The sequence below is a fragment of the Lemur catta genome, chromosome 16, assembly GCF_020740605.2.
Source record: "Lemur catta isolate mLemCat1 chromosome 16, mLemCat1.pri, whole genome shotgun sequence".
Lineage (NCBI taxonomy): Eukaryota > Metazoa > Chordata > Mammalia > Primates > Lemuridae > Lemur > Lemur catta.
In genome coordinates this window covers 33034228-33059796 of record NC_059143.1, presented here as the reverse complement: position 1 = coordinate 33059796, position 25569 = coordinate 33034228, and the positions used below count along the sequence as shown (strand labels likewise).

General features: G+C 43.0%; 1 protein-coding gene across 3 annotated transcripts in view; it reads right to left on the bottom strand.

The window, feature by feature from the left end:
- SETBP1 (SET binding protein 1) overlaps positions 1-25569 on the bottom strand; it is a 344559-nt gene that overhangs the window by 23827 nt on the left and 295163 nt on the right. The gene's annotated exons all lie outside the window — the stretch shown is intronic.

Genomic DNA, 25569 nt, shown 5'->3' with positions numbered 1-25569 from the left:
CCATTCTTTGGGCAGCACGAAAGGGGCTTCAGGGAAGAGAAGAGGCTCCCACCTTAGTGAGACTTCTTGTCTCGTCCAGCTGGAAGACAAGACAAAATGAGAAGGAAAAACTGGCCATAAGTATGTGCAGGCTTGTGTGTTTTTCATCCTAGGTGCTGGGGGAGTTCTCAGGATGTGGAGTTGAGTATGGGAGGAGGTGAGGAAAGGCTTTGTTGAGCTCCTGCTGGAGCCACAAAGATGAGACAAAGTCATTCTTGACGCCAAGAAGAGCAAATGCTGAGTCATGGGTGGGGAATGAACATGATCTAGATGAGAGGCCAGCCTGCTGGAGGCAGAGGATGCTTTGTAGGGATCGGTGTGTAATAAGAGTCTCCAGGCCAAGGGAGAGCTGATCTGGGGGCCCTTGAGTGTCTGGCCATAGCAAGCATCATATATCATGTCATTAAGATGCTGAAAAGCCCTGCTAGACTCTTGCAAGGTGTCTCTGCAAAGGCCTGGAAATTTGCTACATAACAAACTGCAAGAGCTATCCTGCAACCTGGTTTCTTAAGCTTGAACCCAGGCTCTGCCACTTCCTGGCTGTGCGATCAACGACAAGATGCTTAACCTCTCCAAGCTTTAAACTTCCTTACCTGTAAAAATAGGATGGTGACAGCATTACCTTGTAGGGATTTTTGTAAGCATCCAATGAGTCAATCAATGCAAAGTGCTTAGAACAGTGTGAAGCACATAGTCCATGCTATGTGTCTACTGTTATTATTACTCCTGTTCTTGCTACTCTCATTAATACAACCACCTGTCTCCTCAGAACTAACTATAATCAGCAAGCAATGGCTAAGTTCTCTTCCCTGACATGATCAAGGATTTCTGAGTACCTTCCCCAGCTGCAAAAAGGTGACTCTCTAACTCATCCAAACATAAGTCCAGAGGTTGAAGGTGTCTGAATATGTGTCCAATGGTTTTCCATTTAGAGTTTCTTCATCTGTAGGTTACTTACCACCACCAGCAACAACAACAAATTGGGCTTTATCCCAGTAGTTCTGGACCCTTTTTTCCATCCCAAACAACCTGAGTCATATAATCCCCTCCCAAAGTAATATTATCTCACCGCCGCAGTGAGATCGGCTTCACCTGGGCCCCAGGACAACTCTGTGGAGCATGCAGTGTGGATATTACTATTTTCTCAATTTTACATATGAGGAGAACACATTTCTAGGAGGTTAAGGGAGAATTGAATAAACTCATATAGCTCTTAATGTCAGAGCTGGAAATTTCCAGATAGCCAGACACTAAACCCAGGGATCATGTTGGTCTACCTGACCCTGACCCGGGGCTGTCGATTGCATGTTTCAGGCTGAGGATAGACACGTGCTAGTGCCACACCTGGATAAAACACCTGTAACCACCTAAGGATGAAAGTCATGCTGACGTGGACCTTCCGTTACTTTCCTCCCACTCTCCATTCCAATCGCTAAAACTCCCAGCTGAGATGCCATGAATAACAATCCCATTTATGCTCTCTTGGATCTTGTATTTCATAGCAGACAAACATCAAATTCTATGACAGACAGAGATTTCAAGGCAAACCATTGAGAAAAGTGTAGCAAATGTGTATAGCATGCTCTGATTGTAAAATATGCAAGTGTGCTACTAATAGTCTAGGTACAGGCATATAACATGTTTAAAATGCATCCTAAATTTGTAATGAAATAGATCCAAATAGTTAACAGTGATTATTCTCAGGGAAGGAGAACTCAGAGGCTAGTGAGGAAGTGTTTACTTTTACTCCTTAGGCTTCTTTATTATTAATATTTTTAAAACCACAAATGTGTATTAAACTTTTTTTCCATTGAGAAAATAAACATAGTTAGGGAAAAATCTAGAAGTCTATTAGAGCATGGGCATTGGGGTAGAATGACTGATGTACTTTCTCAGCTGGCTGTTAAAAAAATCTGATAATGGGGAGAGCAGGCATGAGTCTGACAAAAATTCCCCATTTTGGTACTCTGTAGTACCACAGCAGTGTTCTCATCAAATGCATGCAGGCATACTTTCCATGGAATACCTCTGGAACTCTAAGCCAGAGTTCCATTGGAAAACAGCTTCTTTGGAAAACTCACGGATATGTCATCTTTGTACCTGTGGACACAGATTAGGGAGGTAATTCTTTGTTCAGATTAGGGAAGGAAGGCCATAAACAAGAATAGTAATGGGATATATAACTCTCACTTGGGAATAAACGGATTCCAGTAATTTTAGTTGTACCCATTTTTATGCAAATGCTCCACAATCCAAATTAGTCTCAGTGCACATCAATTCATTAAAGTTGATCTGATCAGACCTCCAGTGGGCATACTTTGTTACTCAAGTGTTTATGTTATAAAATACATTAAAAGTAATAACACTTAAAATACTGTATTGTTCAAATTATCATTATGAGTTCTCTCCGAAAACCCTAGGTAATGTAGAATTTTCTAGATTACATTACTGCTTTTTAGTTGCCATCCAATGAATTTGAAAACAAACTGAAAAAAAGAAAAGAAAACAAAAAAAAAAAGCCCTGACTTTTTCTCAGTCATTTTTGGGTTTCAAAAGGATAATGGAAACAATCCCAGAAATAACATACACAGGCAAGAATATTAAATAAGCTTTAAGAAAAGGCTAACCTAAGAGCACTTAATAATCCACAAAATCTATCTGAGGGCAGAGGTCTCAGGAACTGAAATGGGTAGCTGCTCCTTGGGAGAGAGCACGGGGCAGTTGGCCACTGGAAGTCTTCCTTTCCCTCCATTCCAGGAGGCAACTGATGCTCCTTAGTGTGCAAAAGCAAAATGGCAGGGCATTTGGAAAATTTCTTCCCAGCATGAGCCTGGCTTCTCTCTCTCCACAGGAGGGGGATTCTTGAGACTGGAGGTTGATTGCAAAGAAACCCAGATATAGCCTCATACTGACAGGACCCTTGAGATGTAGTACTTTTGCTTACATGGGGGCAATGAGTAATACCAAGGGCGCTTTTGCTCTGGTGAAGCACTGTCTCAAAGTCACAAAGCAGACTGGATGGAGAGCACTCTTGGTACATGTGTTCAGAGCATCCCTAAACCCCAACACAAGACACACTGCACTGAGGATTGCATATTTGGAGGCCAGTGTGTTTTTGAAGGAGGAAATAACAATGCTAATAACTTTGTGGATGCAACATCTGTTCATAATTAAAAGACAGAGCCAAGAGGAAATAAAAAAAAGTTAAAACTATATGAAAACATTCTGCTATAACCTGTTGACCTCCATTGACAAATTAAAAAAAAAAAGTCTTTGAAACTGTGCTATAGCCTACGTAGGAACAGTCACTCATTTTCAAAGGTAATTTCTCATAGACCACTTATCCCCTCAAACCTCTACCTGTACACCGTGTTTGCATTAGGGACTTGATTTATGGATTCCCACTCATTCGATGCAGAAGCTGACTTCCTGTTGCCTTGGTTACTTGGAGCTCAGTTCAAGGTTAAACTACTCCCAAATCAAAATCAGTGGCAGGCGCTGCATCTAGTGGCCAGGTTATTGACTGCCCCAGGATGCGAAAAGGTCAGAGACCAAAGCACTGTTTACTGCCTTAAGGGTGAGTCAATAGCTTCAATATTTCGATTCTGTTTCTTCCAAAGTAGTAGTTGCTGCTCAATTACATCGTCCCCAGGTTGCTCAAGGTCACAGAGGTTGTGGAGGAAAAGCAGGGTCTATGGTGGCTGACTTTCCCAGGATCCCTTTAATGAGCTCTGTGACCTTCGATAATAAAAACCAGTCTCACCTTAGAGAACTCTGCATGTTTCTCTATGGTTTACAAAGCTAGTTATCTACTTTATCTCATTTTCTCCATAGCGGAGAAAGCAAACAAAACTCCTTTATGGGATGGCTACTATTTACTTCCCCTTTCTAGATGAGAAAATGAAATGGAGATTCAGAGAGGTCATGTGATTTATCCAAAATCACACAGCTGGTAAGAGACGGGAAGATCTAGATACTCTGCTTCCAGTTGAGTTCTCATTCTGCATAGTCTCTTTGACATAAAGGAGCTGATGGAATCATCACTGAGGGATCATATGTAATTCATTTTATGACATCTACTGCAGAGCACAGCATTTCTGGCAGGTAGTATGTGATTAATATAGGCTTGTTGAACAGTTTAATTCATTTTTTAATTCTAAGATTTGCAAATGCAGATATTTCCTGGTGGCAAAGCCTAGGCTGGTATGTAGGGAGAGGCTGACACCACTGGGATAGTTGGTCCCTTCCGTCATCTCCCTGGCTCCCTCTACACTGCAGAATGCATTTTGGCATAGACTGGGAGTTATATTATATTGAGCAGTTAGTGGTTTTAAATTTTGCAAAGAGCTTTGACGTGCATTATGTTATTTGCCCCTCACAGCATTCCCGTGGATGACAAGAGGCAGATGATGAGACCCCCAAAGTGCAAATAAGGAAACAGAGGCACAGAGGACAAGGTAATTTGCCCAAGCCCACATATCATGTGTGCAGACAAAGCCATGCTGAAACCCATGTCCTTGACTCAGTTCAGTGTTCTTCCTTTTCCCATAACACACTGACTTTTGGGTATACCAGTAAATGACATATTTTTTACAAGACAAAACTACTCCTGAAAACTTGATAATAATTCCCTTGCTAATATACTAGTTGTCTATTCAGATTCTTCCATGGTCCTTTTTTTCTTGTTTGCAAATGAACTTCATGCATGGCAATAAGGGGAATCTATGTTTCAGAAGAAAGTGAATCAAGTAATAGAAAGTGAATCAAGTAATAGATACCCTTAGGATTTCAAAAATAATATTTTTCTGTGCCCAAGTCAATAAAACATTTATTTTTGTTGCATCATCTTATTAATTTGACAAATATTTATTGAACATCTACCATATCAGAGATATGGCATTGTTCAAAGCAGTTAAAATCCTTGTTTTCTAAGAATTACATTCTAATAATCTTGCATAGCATAAGGGTAACTGTCACTTTTATCAGGGCAACAAAAGATCCTAAAGCACCTTTTTAATCATCAAAGAGGCAGAATCTGTGCTACTCATATGGCATCTTTAGGTAAATTAGAAAAAGTCAAACCATCCAGGTGAATATAGCTCCATGGATCTAGGGCTTAGAAAAGAAAGGGTACCTTTGGGCAAATTAGCAAAAGGCATGGCTTCCTGTGTGCCCACACGTCCCCAGGGCTCATGGTTTGGCGACAGGAGAGTGGGCTGGATTTTAGCCTTATTTCCCCCTGTGGACAGCAAACAACCTGCTCAATCAGAGATGGTGGCCCTATCAACATTTATTTTATGTCAAATGAATTTTACTTCATTCTAAGACCTTAAGAGATGACATTCTGGTAAGATTACTCTTAAGCAGAATACTATTCAATGAACCTAGAATCAATCATTTTGAAATCAATAACTATTTGAGAGCTGACTCACAAAACTTGGAAGTTGTGATCTCTGTCTTCCAAGAGATGGTTTTGAACTGGAGAGTGGTATAAGACAGAAACACTTGCGTGACTGGTAAACCACACAAGATAGGAAGCCAAATGAGTCCTCCACAAAGTAGGAGGAAAATCAGTTCTTAGTGGGATCTGAGGTGATCTCCTGCTCATACATTTATTAACTCAACATTCATTAAGAACCTATAAGTGCCAAGCACCATCAGGCCCCAGGAACTTGAATGTTCTCTGAATGGAGCCAACCATCCAGTCAAGAAGCCAGACACAGGTACAAAAATCCCAGTTTTGAAAGTTGGATAGAATTCAATGATTCAAAGTAGAAGGAGGGCCTGCTAGGGCTACAAAATAAACAAACCCAAAGCAGAAATAACAAGCCTTCTCTGTGCAGCTGAGAGAAGAATGCTTTGGATGAGCTGTAAAAATCAAATACTAAGATATGTTTGGAAAGGGAAAAATGAAACCTACATCTCTTTGTCAGGTAGAGTCAGTGCCTTTCTCCCACTTGTTCTCTTCCCATCCCGAACATACCTCTGTAAGAGGACTTATCTCTTGTTCTGTATTTTTTTGTGCATTTCTCTGCCAATTCTTCTAGACAGCTGCAAAATCCTAGAGGTTAGAAACCAAGTCTCACTTTCTTTTAGTTCCCAAGCACCTTGCTTGGTAGATAGTAGCTACATAAAAATGTTGGATGGATGAATGGATATACAAATAGAACACACATCTACTTTTCGAGAACCAAATGTAGGAAGCCACCCTATCTACTTTAGCCCACATGTTCATCTATTCTAAAGCTCTTTTTTAAAGTATTGAATAGAAAATACTATATTTTATAGTACAAAATACAGTAAATTGGTGAAGAATATAGTCTATGGAGTAATACTACTTGCTTTCCTAGCTGTGTAATTCTGGGCAAGTTTTATTAACTTTCCATGCCTCAGTTTCTTTCATCTGTTAAATGAGGTGGTTGTGAGAACTAAAGAAGTTTATATACTGTAGTAAACAAAAAATAATGTCCCCCCCTCCAAAGCTGTCCACATTCTAATTCCTAGAACCTGTGAATATGTTATATAACATGATAAAGGAGAATTAAGATTGCAGATAGAATTAATCTTGCTAATCAGCTGACCTTAAGATAGGGAGAACATCCTTAATTATCCAGATTGTCACAATCCAATTACAAGGGCCCATTAAAGTAGAGGAAGAAGGCAGAAGAGAAGAGTCAGAGAGAAAGAGGTATAATAACAGAAACAGGGTCAGAGAGATGCTCAATGTTGCTGGCTCTGAAGATGGCTCTAAAGATAAAGCTCTGTTGACACCTTGATTTTAGGCCAATTTTGGACTTCTGATCTACAGTAGTGCAAGATAATACATTTGTGTTGTTTAAGCCACTAAGTTTGTTGAAATTTGTTATAGCAGCAAGAGAAAACAAATACACATACAACAACACTTACTATGATGCCTAGTTATAGTAAGTACTCAATTATGTTAACCATTATTATTTCTTAGCACTACATTGTCTTAGTACAAATTGTCTCATTTTAAACTAATTTCATATGTTCAAGTTATGTGTGTTCCCTATAAGATTTAAATTCCTCAGGAAGCAGAGACTTTATATTCTTTTCTTGTGGGAAAAAGAATGACACAAAGAAACTATTCAATGAATATTTATAGTTCATAAATTGTATCAGAGAGAAATAATTTGTTAACAGGAAAGTGGGACATTGGGTTATTGCAAGCTCTTCCCCACACTTGCTGGATGAACTTGGAGAAGACTTGGAATCTAATTCTGCTTTGGTTTCCTCGTGGTCAGAATCTATTCTAGCTCATTATTTTGACCCCAAGCTTTCTAGATTCAGAGAAACCACTAAACAGTCTGATTAGTTCTTGCCATTTTTAATTCAAAAGTACAGAAACAGGCTGAGAAGATAACATTTTTGTTCTTTGGAACCTCACAGAGATTTACATTAAAGAGTATTTTACTCTTGATGCAGAAGTCAATCTTTCCTGATCCTACAGTAGAAAGTTCATGCCAGCTGAAAGGTGTTTCCTAGAAGTGCCCAATGATATCATCCAGAATGGAGATGTATTAGATATCAAAAGTGCAAAGAGACATCCAGAATTAAAGGGTTTAATCTTTCTCAGACATCAGGTCCTATTCTTAGGGTTGAGGGGAGCACATATATATACACAGAACAAATTGCATATCCAGATTAAAGTTCATAGATACTTTTAAATTCAGGTTAGAATTCTTGCCTGCCTAAATTGACTCCTACATACACACACACACACACACACACACACACACACACACACACACCCCACAGAAGGACAAAGGACAGATAGAACCAAACAAAATGCTGATGTAGTTGCACCTGTACTTAAAAAAAAAAATGTAGAGACAATAGGGTGGTATCAGTTCTCTGGGATACATAACAAAGGGATTTGCAAAAGGTATTAACAAGGGAAAATCCAATGCATACATATAATTAGAAACCAATTTAGTAGTACAATACACGAAGTATGCATTACATCCTTGGCAATCAGGTAGATTAAGAATTTGCTACTGTGGTGTACATAAAGCATAATATAGGCTATTTCTGAACACACAGAAGCTTCAGCAAAATAAAATCAAGGTAGTTTACAGTTCGAAGGAAACTAGTCCAGTTCTTCATGGGCATATGAGCCCCAGAAAGAGGATGTGATTTGCTGTGCCTAGTGTCACATGCAGAGGGTGGCAGAGCCATGATTCTGACTCTGGTCATGTCCTTGAGTCATCTCAGACCAGCATGCTGGCTTGGTGCTAGAAGAGGTATATTCTGAGATTTCAAAGACCCGGTCTTCTTGCTCTCCTGGTGCATGCTTGTTATTCCACACTCACAGGGGGGCTTAAAAAGAGATGAAGCCAAAAATGACAGATGTGATATAAGCTGTAGGACCATTGTCTCTGGAAAATTCTTCCCTAGATTCTCTCTAATTTGAAGGGCTTAGTAATCAATGCCAGTTCATACAAGCATCTTTTGTAGTGTCTTCCTTTTTACCTCTGGAGTACGCAGTTGCGGAGCACATCTGCATGGTAATACAGATCTCAATGCTAACTGGGTCACCTTATTTGCATTTTGATTACTGCTTATTTAGAAGCCACATTGAGAAAAGAGCTTGATATCAGGAGCTTAGTGCATGTGTGTACATAAATATATGTATAAATAGATAAATACACATTTACTGGTTTGTAAAAATCAGTCCAATAGGTACTCATCTCTCATGGACATATCTGTAGAAGTCTGGCCATGTATGGATGTTGGGATTATGAATATGGTTATGGAATCTAATTATTCTTCTCAGAGAAATATCATTCACTGTATCTGGCTAAAGAAATCAATTTAGCATATATCCCTCTTGTTCAGTAGTCATGTCTTTATGTATAGGAAAGCTGCATTGTTTTAAGAGCTTTATTAGTTGTCCTTTCCTCAAACCACTTTATTTCACTATATTTTGAATTCATCCTGTAGAATACAAACACATTGTGATCGTGTGCAGGCATGCACATGTAGACACAGAATGTGTGCTAGAAAATCTCTCCTCTTTGCAATGGAAGAGAAAAAAAAAATCACAGAAACTCAGACCCATCATTAGATAGATCTCCTAATCTTTATCTCTAGTAGTTCAGTCAGACGAGCTAATACCATGATGATGGCTTTGAAATCTCTTAGGAATTGGATGAGGAGAAGCGATAGTGATGAACTCCCAGCTAATAAACACAGAGTGCTTATTTCGGCAGAATGATCAATTTCTAGATGTCCTGAGGCTTGTCTGATACAGTTGATTTACTCATCCTCGCTTACCTCACTAATAAAGCCAAAGTCCACCATCAGATTACAGAGGTGCCTGGGATTTCTTAAAGGGGCAGGAGAGAGCCAAGGGAACATTCATCACCGCCTTCTGAGCATCTCTCCCCATCCACCGTCTTTGGAACCCCAGCTGCCTTCCTTGGCTGATATTCCAGACTCAGTAGACTTTGGGCGAGTACAGTAATACAGACAATTAATTTGTTATCTTGTTAGTGGAAATTTAATGCAATGATCTAAAGGAACTCTTACATATTGTGATAAACTTTAGTGCCTCCGGGCGGCTCCCCTCGCATTGGGCTCATTTCACATCTCATCCATTATGTAAATGAGATTTGGAAATAGTTGAGTTTCACTAATGTAGCTCAACCCTGATGGATTGCAGAGAGTCAGTCCTACTGAAACTAATGAGGTTAAATACATCTCCACATTTTTTTCTACTTGGTTGATTCTGCAAGCCCCTATTTAAGAAATGGATGTAATGTGTATGTTTGGTTTTTTTTTTTTTCCCAACCACCCTCTAAGGTAATTTCACTGTTGCCTGGCCCCAAAGTGGTCCAAAGTAAGTTCAGCTGGGACAAGACCCAGGGTGGTTACAACCACTGCATGCTGTGCAGAGGTACTGGACAATGTACCATCACGTTGTATAGTAGCAAGAGTGGCAATACAATTTAAGGTAGAAGGGTAGTATTTTAATAGTTATTGCATCTGAGGAGGTCTCTAGGTCCTCCAGAAAAGAGTGAGGTGAACTTTCCAGAAGTGGAAAGTGAGGATGAAGCACCCTTGTTGGGGATTGAGATCAGAGAGAAAACTGTCATTTTCCCACAGGCAGGATGCTATTTTTTTTTAAAAAAGGGATAAGCATTTCAGGAGAAACAGCCTCAAACTATTCAGGGTCATGGAACCAGGGAGGTAAGCACAAGATGCCAGTTCAGAACCAAAAAATAAGATTTTATACTGATATCTTGCCTCTTAGTCTTTGGAACTCCCATCTCTTGGCTTTCCAAATGAAATCCAGAGCGCACAAGTTCTTATTCTTTATTCCTGTCTCAAGACATAAAAAACAGCCTGTGAAATATCATAGTCTTTATGTTAAAAAAGGGGTAGGGGTTGAATGGAGGAAAGTACAGCAAAGACATGGAGACAGAAACACTCAGTGCAATAATCACAATCCAAATATGTTAGCCTGTAATTGGGAAATGTGCCACTTACAAGAAAAGGAGTTTTCAGCTGGTGAGGAGAAGGCTGTGACCCTGGAGCCAGACAGACGGTCCTTGGTTTAAATCCCAGCTCTGTCACTTAACTAGGTATTTGACCTTGTTCAAATGATTTAACCTCTCAAAGCTTCAGTTGCCTTATTATTATTTTTTTTTTTTTTAGAAAAGTGTAATAAACCTCCTACCTCAGAGTACTATCATGAGGGTTAAATGAGATAATGCCTATAAAATACTTAGCATAGTGGCTGGCACAGAGAATATGCCCGCAACAAGCCAACCAGTCCTGGGAACTTTGGATATTTAAAAGGTAATTAGGATGGAGGCTACCACATGCCTGACTGGAGGGCTTGCCCTTTGGAGGAGAGGTTGCTGGCCAAGGAATTGGTCCATCTCTGCCATTCCAACTAACTTCTAACTCAGTGAAAGCTGGGACCCCAGTAAGCAAAGTTTTGTCAACTCCTAAATGTTCAACTGGGTGCTATATTCTCCATGAATTGTTGGTGGTTGACAATATGGAAGTAGTTTTGTTCATGTGCTAATTTATTCAGCAAAAGTTTCAGTGCCTACTACGAACACAGCAACTCCGTGTCCTTTGGGGGACCTTTAAAGTATAAGAAACAGTCTAGTCTTTGGGTAGCTGAATATCTATTTGAAGAAACAAGATGCAGGAGCAAGAAATTTAAATAAAGATAACAATCTCCCCTGAGCTGAAAAGACCACCCACATTCCTTTCCATTGCACCTGGGACCATACTGGAGATTTATGGAGGTGAATTTAACGACTACATATTCTAGCACAATAGTTAAAAATGGAATTTACTTAATATATAGTTCGGATGTGAATATAAATAATTGACCTGGTTGAGTAAGAATCAGAATTTATGTTAATAAATAGATACTACAGTAAATGTAACAAGGTAACCAGTGTGATAATTTTTATGGAGAAGTAGCATTTCAAGGTGGTTACACAAATGAGCTCTGAGCCCACATTCCCAGTGTTCAGATCACAGTTCTACTAGCTACTGGTTATCTGAACCTGGCTAAGTTATTTAACCTCCTTGTTTCAGTTTTCTCATCAATAATGGAATTAGTAATCGCCCCTATGCCCCAGGCTTAAATGTGAGGCTACAAAGGTACATAGATAAATTTCTGTCCTCAAAGTGCTGCAGCCAAACATGCAAATGCTAATTTTAATACTGTGTGAGAAGGACCATAGGCCAGGATAAGAGCCAGGAGAACCAGGAGGATGAGTGACCTTCTTGTTGGGGTAGGAAGGACATCACTGAGGAGGTGACGCTTCACTTGGGTCTTAAACAATTTGGAAGTATTGGCTGAAAGGAGGTGAAAGAAATTCCATGAAGAAAGAGCAGCAGGGACGAAGGCATGAAGCATAAGATAGTACAGTGCCTTTGGGGAAAGGTAAGAATTCTTGTGTAGCCAGAGTATACATGTCTCGGGTGGGCGAGTGAAGTGGGACAGAAGACAGGGCTCAGGGTTGGCTGAATGGTGCTAGGAGTCAGGATTTCCCCTGTGGGTAACACAAAGCCATGAAAGATTTCTATGTCAACACACAAACCCCCAGCCATGAAGAGGTGCTTGCTCTCTATGTGCACAACTTGGATTACATAGGACAAAAGCTGTTCCCAGTGGGTTTCCAGAAGGTGCCCCACAGATGATAAGATGCTTTTAAATCAAGGGTAGAAATTAAACCTTTGATACTAAATGGTTAACCAATGTGCCCTACTGTACACGGTTTCTGTTTCTTCTGTTTTCTTTTCTCTTCCTCCACCTTTACTGGGCAAATTCTGCACTAGAAGGTCCTTTCTAAGCACTTCGGGGGACACACGAATGAGTAAGTTATGTCTTTTGCTCGGAAGAGACCTAAGTCCATGTTCAAAAGATGTTTTTTGCAAATCAAATCTTATTTTGTTCATTGGGACGGCTTACTATTTAGAGAAAGCTGGAGGGGAGAGTTTATAGAAAGTTATAATATGTTTTCAAGAAGATAAGTCCTTCCCTAAATACATGTGTTCTGCAAGTGTGAATTTTTATATATTTGCTCTGGGGTTTTCAAGATTTCTTCCTGTCTTCATGGGCTGGGTATTTGACATAGGTTTTGAAGGACTTCATTCCCAACACATAATCTTCTAGTGATGCTCAATCTTGGATTATTAAAGAAACTTGAAACACGGGAAAGAAAATGGGAGGTTGAGGGAGAGAAGAGGAAACAACTGAATAATAATGACTGGGAATGAACATGTCAATGGTCTAAGAGGACAGGTATGCAGATAGAAACTGTGCAGGTGGCTTAACCAGGAAAGGAGAGATGGGGAGGCAGGGAGGACCAGGCTGGGGGACTAGTGTCAGTCCCTAAAGAAGGAGGTACATTCTAGTTTTAAACCATGGCAGCCAAATAACTGGTTAAAAATAATCAAGATAGCTATTAGTGGGCATACAGACCCAAACTAAGTTGTTTTACTAAATTTCATAGCTTATTTAATTTGTAAACTGAAGTCAGTCCACCAAGTCATAGATATCACTGCATTGATACATGCTGGGAATATTCATGTATTTATTCATGTATCTATTTATTCATTCAACAAACATCTATTGAGCATCTACAGTGAAGAAGGAATACTGGCAGAGCTTGGTAAAAATACCATTGCTGAACAACGTAAAGATGGGGAAGAATTAGTATAATAATTGAGAAAGGGTGGTGATGATTATCACTCTAACTGAAGATAAGTCCCACACATCGAATTTCTGACTGCTGAAGAAACAAACAGTATTGAAGGTTGAGATGAATTCAACACAGAACCACCACACATTTATGGATGGATGTGCAGTAGACAATGAGCAACACTGCACTGATGTTGTCTGGGTCTTTTGCATACTGGCTTAGTGATTCAGTTAGAGATCAGGTGAGGCAAAAGCATTTTCATACAGGAGTGACTTTGTGTGCTCAGTATATGGTTTATGGTCATTAAGGAAGCCTGCAAGGTAGAGGGACAGAAATCAGGACATGGGATTTCCAGGCTCTCTTTAGCTCTATGACTTTGAGGAGGTCACTTCTCGTCCTGAGTCTTTTTTTTTTTTTTTGAGACAGGGTCTTGCTTTGTTGCCCCTGCTAGAGTGCAGTGGCATCATCATAGCTCACTACAACCTCAAACTCCCAGGCTCAAGCAATCCTCTTGCCTCAGCCTCCCTAGTAGCTGGGACTACAGGCACATGCCACTATGCCTGGCTAATTTTTCTATTTTTTGTAGAGATGGGGTTGCACTCTTTTTTAGGCTGGTCTCGAACTCCTGACCTCAAGTGATCCTCCCGCCTCAGTCTCTCAGAGTGCTGGGATTACAGCTGTGAGCCGCCGTGCCTGGCCCTGAGTTTCTTTATCATCTCTAATTCCTTCTGATTCTGCATCTTGGGTAAATAGAAGAATTTCCTCTGCTCTTAAACAATAGGGAAATCACCTGGCCATCCTATGGGATGATCTGTGAGCCAGATCCCAGGGCATTTGGGAAGCACTTCTAGTTTTGAGAAGACAACAGAGATTTCATTTCTTTCAGATAAACCAAATAAGTGTAAAGGTTATTGGATGGAAAGGCCTAGGAAACCCAGTCAGGTCCAGGCTTGTCTGGGTGTTTCTGTCATGTAGGCGTGGGTGCCTCGCGGTAACAGTGACTCAGGAGGGCATGCCCTAGAGCGGCCTTACAGGGGGAGCCCCTTTTAACTAAGTCCTTTTGGTTATTGCAGGACCAACTCACTGTCCATGGCTGAAGACCGAACAATTACACGAGTCACTTTTAATGTAAACCTCCCACAACCCAATGAGGTAGATAACACTAACCATATTTTAAATATGAGGAAAAGGAAGCTGAAACATTAAGAAGCACTCAGGGTCTCACGACAATTACAGGTTACCAGGAATTCGGACCCAAGGCTCTCTGTCAGGTGCTTTCCCTTAAATGGCTTTCCTCTCCCTGGCCTTTAGGCATAGAGTTTGACATTTTAAGGTCTGGACTCCAAAAAGTGGCAGAGAGAATGAGAGGTGTTTCTTGTGTGTGCCCTTTAGGTAAAGGTGTAGAAAAAGAATCCTTGTCAACAAATGGCTTGTGCCTTAATTCTGTTTAGTCAGCCCTGGGTTCAAGCAGGCAATGGCTTAACGCGGGATTAAGAAGTTGCAGAACCTGTTGAGGAGAAGCTAATGCTGTTTGAACGTGCAATTAGGTCACAACTATGGAAAGTCTCCAGGAACTCAGAGCTAAGAAATAACTGTCAGGTTTGACATGAACCTGAGAATTAAACTTCCCTAAGAGAATAAAAGGAGTTTGAAACTAGGATTCAGGGAGCAAATGAAATGGCCAGAGAGTGCCAATGAAGCAAATGCAAGACTTTTAAAAAGATTTTTAAAAATTCCCTCACCAAAAAAAAAAAAAAAATGATCAGTATGTGAGGCAATGTATATGTTAATTAGCTCAATTTAGCCATTCCACAATGTATTCATGTTTCAAAACAACATGTTGTACAGGATAAATATATACAATTTTTATTTGTCAAGTAAAAAAAAAAAAAAATCTCCTGACTGTATTTCCTAAACCTGGAAATTATTACGTTTCCTAACTAATAAACCTGACAGTAAAACATTATTTTTCCAGCCTTGGTTATGTAATAAATGGAATGTGTTTGTTTTTATAAGCACCGTTTTTAAAATAATCAAAGTTATCTGAGGGCAGCTCTTCCTCAAGCCAGGGATTGGCCTGAAGGACACGTAGCATTGAGAAACCGGGTCCTAGGCTTGGACAGCAGGAGGCTCCAGCTCTCCAATGGTGTCATTAAAGGCTTGCCTGTTATTAAGAGCACCAGGAGAGGCAACACAGTGGGCTTCCAGTGGTCCTTTGAACATCTTTTATCAGGAGTCCCTCCTCCCAGTGCACCCTCTCCATCACCCTGGGTCACTTCCTGCTCAGTCCTAGAAGCGGCAGGTGACCTCCCTTACTCAGAACTTCCCATCCTTGATCGTGCAGAGAGCACCTGCCTACACCACAGCTCTGTCGAGTTTGCTCACATTTAGTTTAATACCTGGCTATGTGACATTTCAAACTCATGGAAGCAGTCAGATACATCTTCAACCACTGCCCTGCTCTGGGCAGAAACACTAACTTAAGCCTTAGATCCGTTGTCTGTAAAATGGGAATAAAAAGAGATAACTTAAGGAATTTGCTGTGAGGCTTAAATGAAGGACAACTCTATCCAGTACCTAACACACTGCCTGGGTCCTAAGAGGCATGCTGTGATTAACACCATTATCATATCATACAGTCATCTTGACTTTCCAGTAAGATAATTAGGAGGTTGAGAAAAAGATTCTGTGTCCTATATTTCTCATGTGTCTCCAACACGGTCCACCCAGCAAATGGCTAGCAGTAGATCATGTGATCAACAAACCCGTGTCGAATGGAAGTGCCCCAGTGTTTGTAACACGCATGCTGAGAACAGCTCAACACACACGGAACCCCGCCACTAACACTCCTATCTGCAGGGGAAACAAGATGGTATTTTTTCCTAGTCTACATAAGAAATATTTTACAATTCTATAAATAATTATAAATAAGAGGATGCAATTTTTATGATGTGAGGAGTCACAGCAGAAATAGAGGCTATTTATTATTCCATTTCAAGAATGCAAAAAACAGAGGAGGTGTTTCACTGTGTCTTTCATTCTGAAATTCTATGGAGTAAAACACGGTAAGGGAGAACCACTCAATATCTGTAGCCCAGATGTCAGAATCACAGAATGTCGGGGCTGGAAAGGATGACTTAGTGGATTCCATCATTCCACTGATGAGGACACTGAGGGTCCCAGTAGTCCCACTGCATTGTTGGTGAAGCTGTCCCAACCTGGGCTTCTGGACCCTGGTCATCTTCCCCACTCACTAAGATCAGCCAGGCCTTTCGTGTGATTTTCCTGACCAGGTTCCTGACTTTGCAGTTTCTTTGCTTATTTTGCCTAATGATTGTGAAGGTCCCATTAGGGAATGTGCTAAAGTGAGGGGGGAATGGAGTGTAGGGGGTGGACCCTTGCAGAACACTCTGTGATTTGCTTTTGAGAGTAATCCCAAGAGAGGAGACACACAGGGGCTTCTGACATCAATAAAAGTCATTGATAATAATGGAAGAGATCAGACTACAGTTTGTTCCTTAAAAGAAGAAAAATAGCTGGTGGTGTCTGTTCATGACAAGGAAGCATTTGCTCCCATATTGATAAATGGGGCCTTTACAGCCACCTCTTTGTCTTTGTCACCAGTGGGAAACCATGTCCCAGACCCCAGAATTGCCCCTCCCCACAGTAGTCTCCTCCTTTTGAGGGGGTTCTCAGATGGCAACCCATAATAGGCCTAAATGTTCATTTTGGGTACAGAACTTCGGAGTTGCACGTTCTCAGAGCATCTTCCTGCAGCAAGAAAAGGCTGGACCACCAAGAGGGACACATGTTGCAGACTGCACAGTTTTACCCTGTGTGGGCCATGTTTCCTGGAGGTGGGTGCCTGGAGCCTGCTGCTGGTCTGGCTCATTGTCCTCCCACTCTCTGAGAAAGTGTGCTATGGCCCACTACCTTGGTCTGTGTCCCTCTTCCTGTTCGCTTCCTACTGCTCTACAGCCCGGAGCACTGGCTGTGTGGTTGTGGTGAAAATCAATTCTGAGTCCTTTTATCTCCACATCAGGCCCCCGTAGCCAGCTGTTTTTATATGGAAGTCCCCACAGGCTGGGCCTGGTCTAGTGACCATTTGCAAGAAAACAAAGGAAGAAAAAAAAAGGCTGATGATGGCAGTTTTGGGAGGTGAGTCTAGCAATTCCAACAGAGAGGGAAAAAATTAAAAGATGGCATTTCCAAGCAGCCGTGAAAAGAGACAGGAATCCTTCCTCTTCTTGAACAATAAAGGCTCCTGCTAATTTTAACCAGAGTCGGCTCTGGAAAACCTGCAGTTGACTGTGAGTCACTGGCCCTCCAGGGAATAGGAGGTAGGGAGGTGGGGGTGGGGTGGGAGCTCTGTGTGTGTGTGTGTGTGTGCGTGTGTGTGTGTGTGCACGCGTGCGCATGTGTGTGCGCGCACCAGTGTGTATAATCTCACAGTGCCCAGAGCCCTGGAGATCCTGGAACACTTCAGTAGCACAGGCCAGATTCATTAAAAACCCTGGCTACAGGCCAGCAGTTAAAATTGAAGCAGCATATTTATTGCATTTTGTTCAAATAAATCTGAAAACGTGTGAATCATATTCCTTGGAGAGATTGGGAGAAGAAGTAAACAACATCAGGCTAATACTTACAAGCCGTGGCGGAGAGAGAACAAAGATACAGAAGGTTCCGCCTCGACAGGAACTCTGAGAGATGCTCACCCTTCCTAGGTGGGGGCTGGCGGGGCCACACTCTCCTGTCACTTTCCCTGTGGGCTGGAGCCTGGACTTGGTGTCACTCCAGGGCACAGGCTCTGGCCTCTGCCCTGGGTTTCTCAGCTGCACCCTGGCTGATTCCATTCTGCTTGGCGGGTGTGTTGTCTCCTAGATGCTGCGGCTGCCATCCTGCTTTCTAATGGCAGCTGCAGAAATTAGATTCAATTATAGGTTTTCCTAAAATAGTATATAAGGGAAAATCTCCCTCCCCCCGCGCCCACTAGCCCAGTTCATATGAAACTCGGCAAGAGCTCAAACTAATTATGTGCCTCTACAGAGCAAAATAAAGTAGCTGGTCAGTTCTATCACATGTGGGCTGTATTTTCTTTTGTTGCTTGGTATCTTTCCGTGATGCTCAAAGGGACTATCTGTGCAGGGGGTAACCTCCTTGTGGGTGGAGACTGTGGATGGGAATTTTGGCCTCAGTTTCTTTAAATGTAAAATGATAATTCCTCCCACATAGTCGTTACAAGGACTGACTGAATGGGATGTCTTATAAAAGCATCTAATATAAGAACGTAATACCCCCATGACTAAATGTCAAATCTCTTTTCTTTCTCCCTGTTAAAGAGATGATTTATGGACATACATACATAATACTTTTGATCTGTTTTTCTCTGTTCAACCCAAGATTGTTTCTATAACATAATTTTGCCACTGACCTCCCCTCCCCCGCCATTGCCCTAATTATACGTGTGCTTGTTGGTGTGAAACATTGGTAAAGGTAGATTAACAGGGATGAAGTGTGCTCTAACAGTCTTCTCTTACTTTACACACACAGGGTTGCTTATGCATCTTCAAAAGCCCTCTGACTTTCTGCCAATTTTAACAGGCCTGGGGCTCGGGCGGGGTGTTGCAAAGCACGCTGATGGTCACCTAGGAAAAGTGGGTGCCTGTCTGTTATATTTTAAAGCCTTGAGAAAGGCAAAATTGCTTCTAAGCACCTTATATCTATTAACTGAGGTTAAGTTCTTAGGTAAAGGTTTCATGGTGATGGAGGTGAAGGTAGATCAAAACCCAGGCATCAGCTGCCCATCTTCAGATCGGGCAAAGACTGTAGGTTCCTGAATTTGGGCCAAAATGTGAGACAATCTGACACACCCAATGGAACAAGTCATCTAGCTCAGGCCCCTAAGAGTAGAAAGTGGAAATGACTCTTGAAAGGTTGGTCTTATTCTAGCACCTTATTGAGACTCATTGTCTTTCTCCCTGGCCAGGTTCGGGGTCCATTCCTTTCTACTTCTTGTGCCCTGGACCCTGTAAAACTGTGGGGAGATGCTCTAAGCCCCAGGAACATCCTTCCCAGGCCCTGGAAGGCTCAACATCCATCAGGGAACCCATGATGCCAAAGCAGAGAGGACAGAGCAGGTGCCCCATGGGTGCCTGCAGTATGCATCCCGGCTCCTGAAACTCTGTATCTCACAACCGTGCTGATAACAGTAATAATACTTAAACTGCAGGTGTGCTATGCTATGACACTCTCCACACCACTTACATGTGTTACCTCATTTCATATTTACAGCAAGCCTATTTGTTGGGGCATTATATTCATGTCCACTTAACAGAGGAGAAAACTGAGGCACGGAAAGAGTAATTCACTCTTTATTACCATAACTACTAGGTGACAGAGTCACAATTTGAATGCATGCACACTGGCGACAAAGTCTTAACCACTAAGCAACACCATACAGTCCCGGTTTGTTGACCCTGTCAAGAATAGACACTGGATTCCCTCTACGTTTTGTTTCCTGAGCGTGTGTCAGGAAGAACTTCAGTGAGCTGTCACTAGACCAGATGGTAACGGGAAGGTAAACCGAGTTTCCCAGTTAAACAAGAGCATATTTATTAATTTATTTCCATCTATAAGAACCCATCTCTGGTTGCACGGGCTTAAATTGACATGTGCTGCCCTCGTCCTACAGTGGGACACAACTGGATTATTTTCCCGAGATGGTGGCTGTGCCCTGAGCCAGGGCATATACTCCTCCCCGCGGTGCTCCTTCCCTGCAGGACGGCAGGTCAGAGCTAGGGGACGGCTCTGTGGCCAGCGAAGCAGAGCAGAGCTAACAAGGTGGCATGAGCGAACCCCCTTCCTCTGAGCACTTTATAGCTCTGCCTTGTTGCCATGGGCCGTAGGAACTTCAGTTGTTTCTTAGCGGGCGGCCCCAGGCTGTTTCACCAACTCCCCAGCCTCCATTCTGGCTGCTGGTTGCACAGCAGACATTGGCTTTCCGCAGCCCTCCCACCTTGGAGAATTTGAGTCCCAAAGCTCAATGATTCATTTCGCTGTACTCTCTCTTGGAATTCAGAAAAAAAAAAAAGAAAAAAAAAATTCTGCCAAACATCATTTGCTTGTTGAATGAAAGAATGAATGGATTATTGAATTAAGGCAGAACCTGAGAAGAAACCAAGTTGTTTAAACACATCTGTGTATTCCCAAGTGTCTTGGATACCACATGCCTGTTCCTGAAAGCAAATTTAAAAACAGAGTGGGGAGAAACCTGGTGGGTGAGTTTTTGTCTGTCAGCCACAACCACTGCAGCTTCAGACTTCACGGTGGGCTTGGGGACGCCTGAGGACTGACACGGGGCAAGGCAAGGCCACTCGTGGCTGCTGCTCAAGAACAATCAGACCCTGTCCTAAGCAGTCTATGTCTAAGTGGACTCCAGCTCTAGGAACAGCTCTCTCAAAGCTCCCACAGGGCTGAGACAACCAGATTGTCATAGCACCACTCGTCAAGTGTGTAATTGGAAACAGAGCAGTTCGGCAGGGTGGAAGGCTGAAGACACGGTGACTGGCACCTGCCCAGAATTCTACTTTCTACTGTGCAGGCACCCATGGGACTCTGGAACCCAGAGGCTGGGTGAGGAGGCTGTGAGCTTGCCAGAAGCCATCACTCTGCCTTTCATAAGTACCAATCCTCCTCCTGCCACCATTCAGAATTGCAGGGCCAAGTGTATTACTCATGTTTTGATTTTCTATATCTTATGATGCTTTGACCTCTGGGGCCTTGCGGACTCTGGAGAGACTGCCCCTCCCAGAGCTGGATAATACCTAGAGATAGCAAAGGACACTCCTGAGAGTGCACCTTGCGTATGCCCAGAGACCAGAGCCACCTCTGCCAACCACCTCCCTGATGGGGCTCCCACAGGTTAAGCCACTATCCCCCTGCTGTAATAGCACCCTAGGGCCAGGTACCAGGCAACCAGGGGCAACCTCTACACCCTGGAGCCTGCTGAAATTATTCCAACTAGCCAATCCTGAATCTGCCTACTCAGCCTTGCCTGGTCCTTCCCACAAAAAAACCCACAATAAACGTTTGTGTCCACACTTTCCCTGCATCCCTCTGCCCCTTGACTGACCTGGTTCTTCCCTCTGTGGCTCTGCCTCCCGTTCCTAGGGACCTGGGAGTATAAAAACCTCTCCTTTCATGACAGTCATTCCTATTTGCATCTCCCACTACCTGTGATTGAAACAAATCCCAGCTGCATTTTGTCATACTAAGACTCATGTCTGTCCCTCCTCAACTCCCCTGGGTCAAGGTTGGAGACTTATGAAGGAATCACTCTTCTACCATTTCTTGAGCCCTTAATATAACCTAGGATCTTCATTTTACAGGGATCTTTATTTTTATAAAACCTCTCAGGTGTTTCTAGCAACATCATCATCAACCACAACAAGCGCTAACAGGTAAAAAGCATTACCATGAGCTGGACATTTCCTAAGGATGATTTTCTTTAATTCACACAATCTCCATCTGCATCTTCAAAGACTGACGGTCCAAGATGGTACTCCTGGACAGAGGTGGCATTCAGACCTAGGGGTCTGACTCCCAGGACAGCACAAAGAGCCAGTGCACATTGTGGGGTGGCCACACGTGGGAAGCGCGTATTAGAAGACCACTGAGACTAATGTGCACAGCTCTGGCATAGCGCTACGCCAAGCCTGTTTCCAAACTGGCTATTGGGCATCAGACTGTTTGTTACCTGGCCCTGGGAGAAAGAGAGGTTGCACCTGTATGCAAATCAAGTATGACACTAAGCACACTGTTTAGCTCAGTTTTTTTGTATTGTTTTGTTTCGTTCCCCCTAATGAGACTTTGTGGATGAAGGAAGCAGTGTAGTGATTTCCACTAAGGCACCGTTTCCTTGTCTCGCTCTCCTGGATTAGCACTTTGAACCCAATCCCTGCTACAAGATGGCATAGGCTGCCCAGCACCCTCTGAGGCCCCGGCCCTGCTGCTTTGAGAATTCCTGCACTAGACAGAAGAACTGTCTAGATGATCTTGTTGGTTTGTTTGTTTAATCATTGACCAGATCTCCAGGGGGCCACCCCAGGTCCAGCACAGTGTTGCACGCCAGTGTCACAACCCACATCCCTGGAGTACAAGTCGCTTCCACTCTACAAGTCTATGATTCTAACCACATCATCCTGTTCCAATCAGTCAGAGTCATCATTTGTGATTTATGTTTTCACATGCTTATATCTTATTTACCCTTAACAGATTGTAGACTCTTTAATCCCGGAACTGTGCTGCGTCTTTCTTTGGCATCCCAGAGCACCCATATCAGTAAATTGTTTGATTTCACTTGATCACATGAATTATGTTTTTTTACTGAATGTCATATGTAATCCTATCCTAATTTTGTACAGTTATAAAATTATCATTTGCCTCTTAGAATTAGAGCTTTGCTTTCCTTTAGACCCCAACATAAGCCAGCCATGACCTTGAGAAATTACTTAAGCCCCTTAAGCCTGAATTTTCTCATCTGTAAATATTAGCAGTGCCCAACTCTATAGGGTTGCTGTGAGGGATAACTAAATAATGGCTATGTATTTATAAATGCACAGTATTTAGCATGATGTCTGGCACATGGTAAATGCTCAAATGGTATTTGCTAGTATTATTGTTATTATTTTCAGTTAGTTGTGAATTAAGAGAGAGGGGAGGAATTCTAGAAACCATTTTCTAGTAATCCCAATACGAACCATCATTGGTGACATACTGTCTCAGCACTCTATTTTGGAAAAACTTCTGGGCTGCTTTCCTGTGTGCTTAGCTATTTATTTAAGTAATGTATACACATTTTAACACCTGCCTAAACCAAAAAATATCATTACACATATCACCGTCAAGTTCCTAAAAAGTTAATGAGAAAAGCTACGGGAAGCAAGTGTGTGTGTGTGTGTGTGTGTGTGTGTGTGTGTGTGTGCGCGCGTCTGTACACATGGGTAATCTGGGGATTATCAGCTTTTATAAATTTTCCAGGTCCAGGCTTCCTCCTATCTTGAGAAGAATTGGAAGTTAACAGCCACCTACAGTGTGAATTTACCACTATGATGGGGGCAAAAGCATCAGCCGATCTTTAAACGAGGTGCTTTTGGGTCCAGGAGTTAAGCCACCCTTGATGTCTGACTTAGCCTGAACCTCCAGGAGCAACATCAGCTCATGCCAAGACAAGCTCTCGGGTGTGTGGGGGGTGCGGGGTAGAAGCAGATGGAGATGGGGCCTGGGTGCAGGGGAGTGCCTGGAGGAGGGAGGCATGGTGCAGAGGAGGAGATGCTTTTATAACTCAGGGTTTCTCCTTTCCTCTCCCCCGCCGTGCTCAGTAACAGAGCCTCCCAGGCGGAGGACTGTGGTTAACAGGCATTGATCTGTGTACCAAAGGCAAGACCACAACCGATCAGAGGAAAGGACATGTGATTAAACAGTTCGCTGCCAACTGGAAACAAAAACACAGGGCTAGCAGGAGGCATGAGTAGCATGTGAGATTGGAATGGAAAAGGCACTAGGACTCAGAAGACCTGATTTGGGGTCCCAGCTCCATAACACGTGGTGCAGGTTAGCGATTCCTAATCTATGCCTCTCACTATCTCATAGAGCGACCCAAATAAGATCCTAGATGTGAATCTTTCTGCAAAACATACACATGCAGACTTGAATTATCATGTGGCTGGAAGCAAGGCCCTCCTGGAGCAGTAAACACATCAGCCAAGGACCTAAGCAAACCACGAAAGATAATAAATTGGACTGAAAGATGACAACAAAAATGAAAGAAAAATCCCTCAAACAAAAAACAACAGGCATGTTACAATCTTCCGTACCCTCTAAAAGCCACTGCCACTGCTGAACCACCCACTGAGGTTATATTATGCCCCATAAAAACCAGCGCAATCATTATCTTCCCACCGCGGGGGGATGCAGCTCCACTCTGTGCTTCAGGCCACAGGCATCTGAGACGGAGGCCATTTCTCCGAGGCAGAGCTGCTAACCTGGTGTACACCTGGGTTGCCACGGGGAACCTGGCAGCCAGCACCTGCCGCAGCAGCTGCAGCCCGAGCTTCCCGGTTGGCAAACACCAAAAAGCATTTTGTGAGATTGGCTGCGGGGCCCAGGGCTAAGAGTGAGACTCCTTCCGGTGCCCCATAGGTGCGGTTGGCGGCTGGGTGGGAATACACTTCTTCCTGCGTCCTCCCATCTGAGAACATGGCTTCTGAGGGGCCCTCATTAAAAGGCGGGTTGCTACCACTGTGCAAGGGGGCAGTGGTCCCCCCCCAGGCCCCTCTGTTTTCTCATCTGTGCAAGCCAGCCCCGGAGGGAGGTGCCACATTCTGCCCAGCAGCCAAGGGGACACTAGCTGTTCTATGGCCTCGCCTTCACTCCTCCGCTGCCAGAGCTGTTGGAAACACGTGTGAACTCTAAAGCCAACCTGGACAGCAAGGAGGGAGGGTGGGCCTGCCTTCCTCCTCCCCACCTGGCTGGCTCAGAAGGTGCTGACTACCACGCCCAGGAGTTGGGGCCTGCTATTGTTAGCTTATAGGGCAGTCAGAGCCAGGCTGTTAGCTAGAAGAAAGAGAGCCTGGGAGTTCTGGGATTTATTTTTGCTCCCCACCTTCATATCTTGAGGTGTGCATAATTGTTCCCATTTCTCTGAAGAGGAAAATGGAGGCTTAGACGCCTCAACTATTTTGCGTGAGGTCAGAGCTAGTAACTAGTTGGACCCAGAAGTAGAAACCTGGTCTGTCAGACTCCAAAGTCTTTTTTCTTCCAACCTCTGCAAGCTGCATATTTTTGCTTTGCTTGTGTTTTGTGTTTTTGAGAGAGGAATAGGATGGGACCTTTGGCATCATTACTTCCCCAAGAACAGATCCTGGGCTGCCCTTCCAGGAAATAACCTCTGAATTTAATCCTGGTATGTGAAAGGGGGGAGACACCAACCTCAGGGTAACCTTTCTGTCAGACCCCTGAAGAACATATTAATACCTGGTCTCTGATGAAGACTACACATCATTTTAAAACCAGGCTCCTGACCCAACCCATCAGGACCCCTGCGAGTTGTCACTGAGACTTTATACCCACATACTCAACACCCAAGACGTGAATGTACAAAAACTTTTGTCCCTTATTGGCAAGAGGGAGTTTGGTTTATGCTGCTCACACCACAAGAAAGAGGGGGGAAATCAAATACTAGCCCCAATACTCAGGGCTATCCTGAGCTCTCTCTGAACCTTCCTCTTGTGTACATAGACTGAGGGCTAAGTGTTCCTCAGGAGTTCATGGAAGG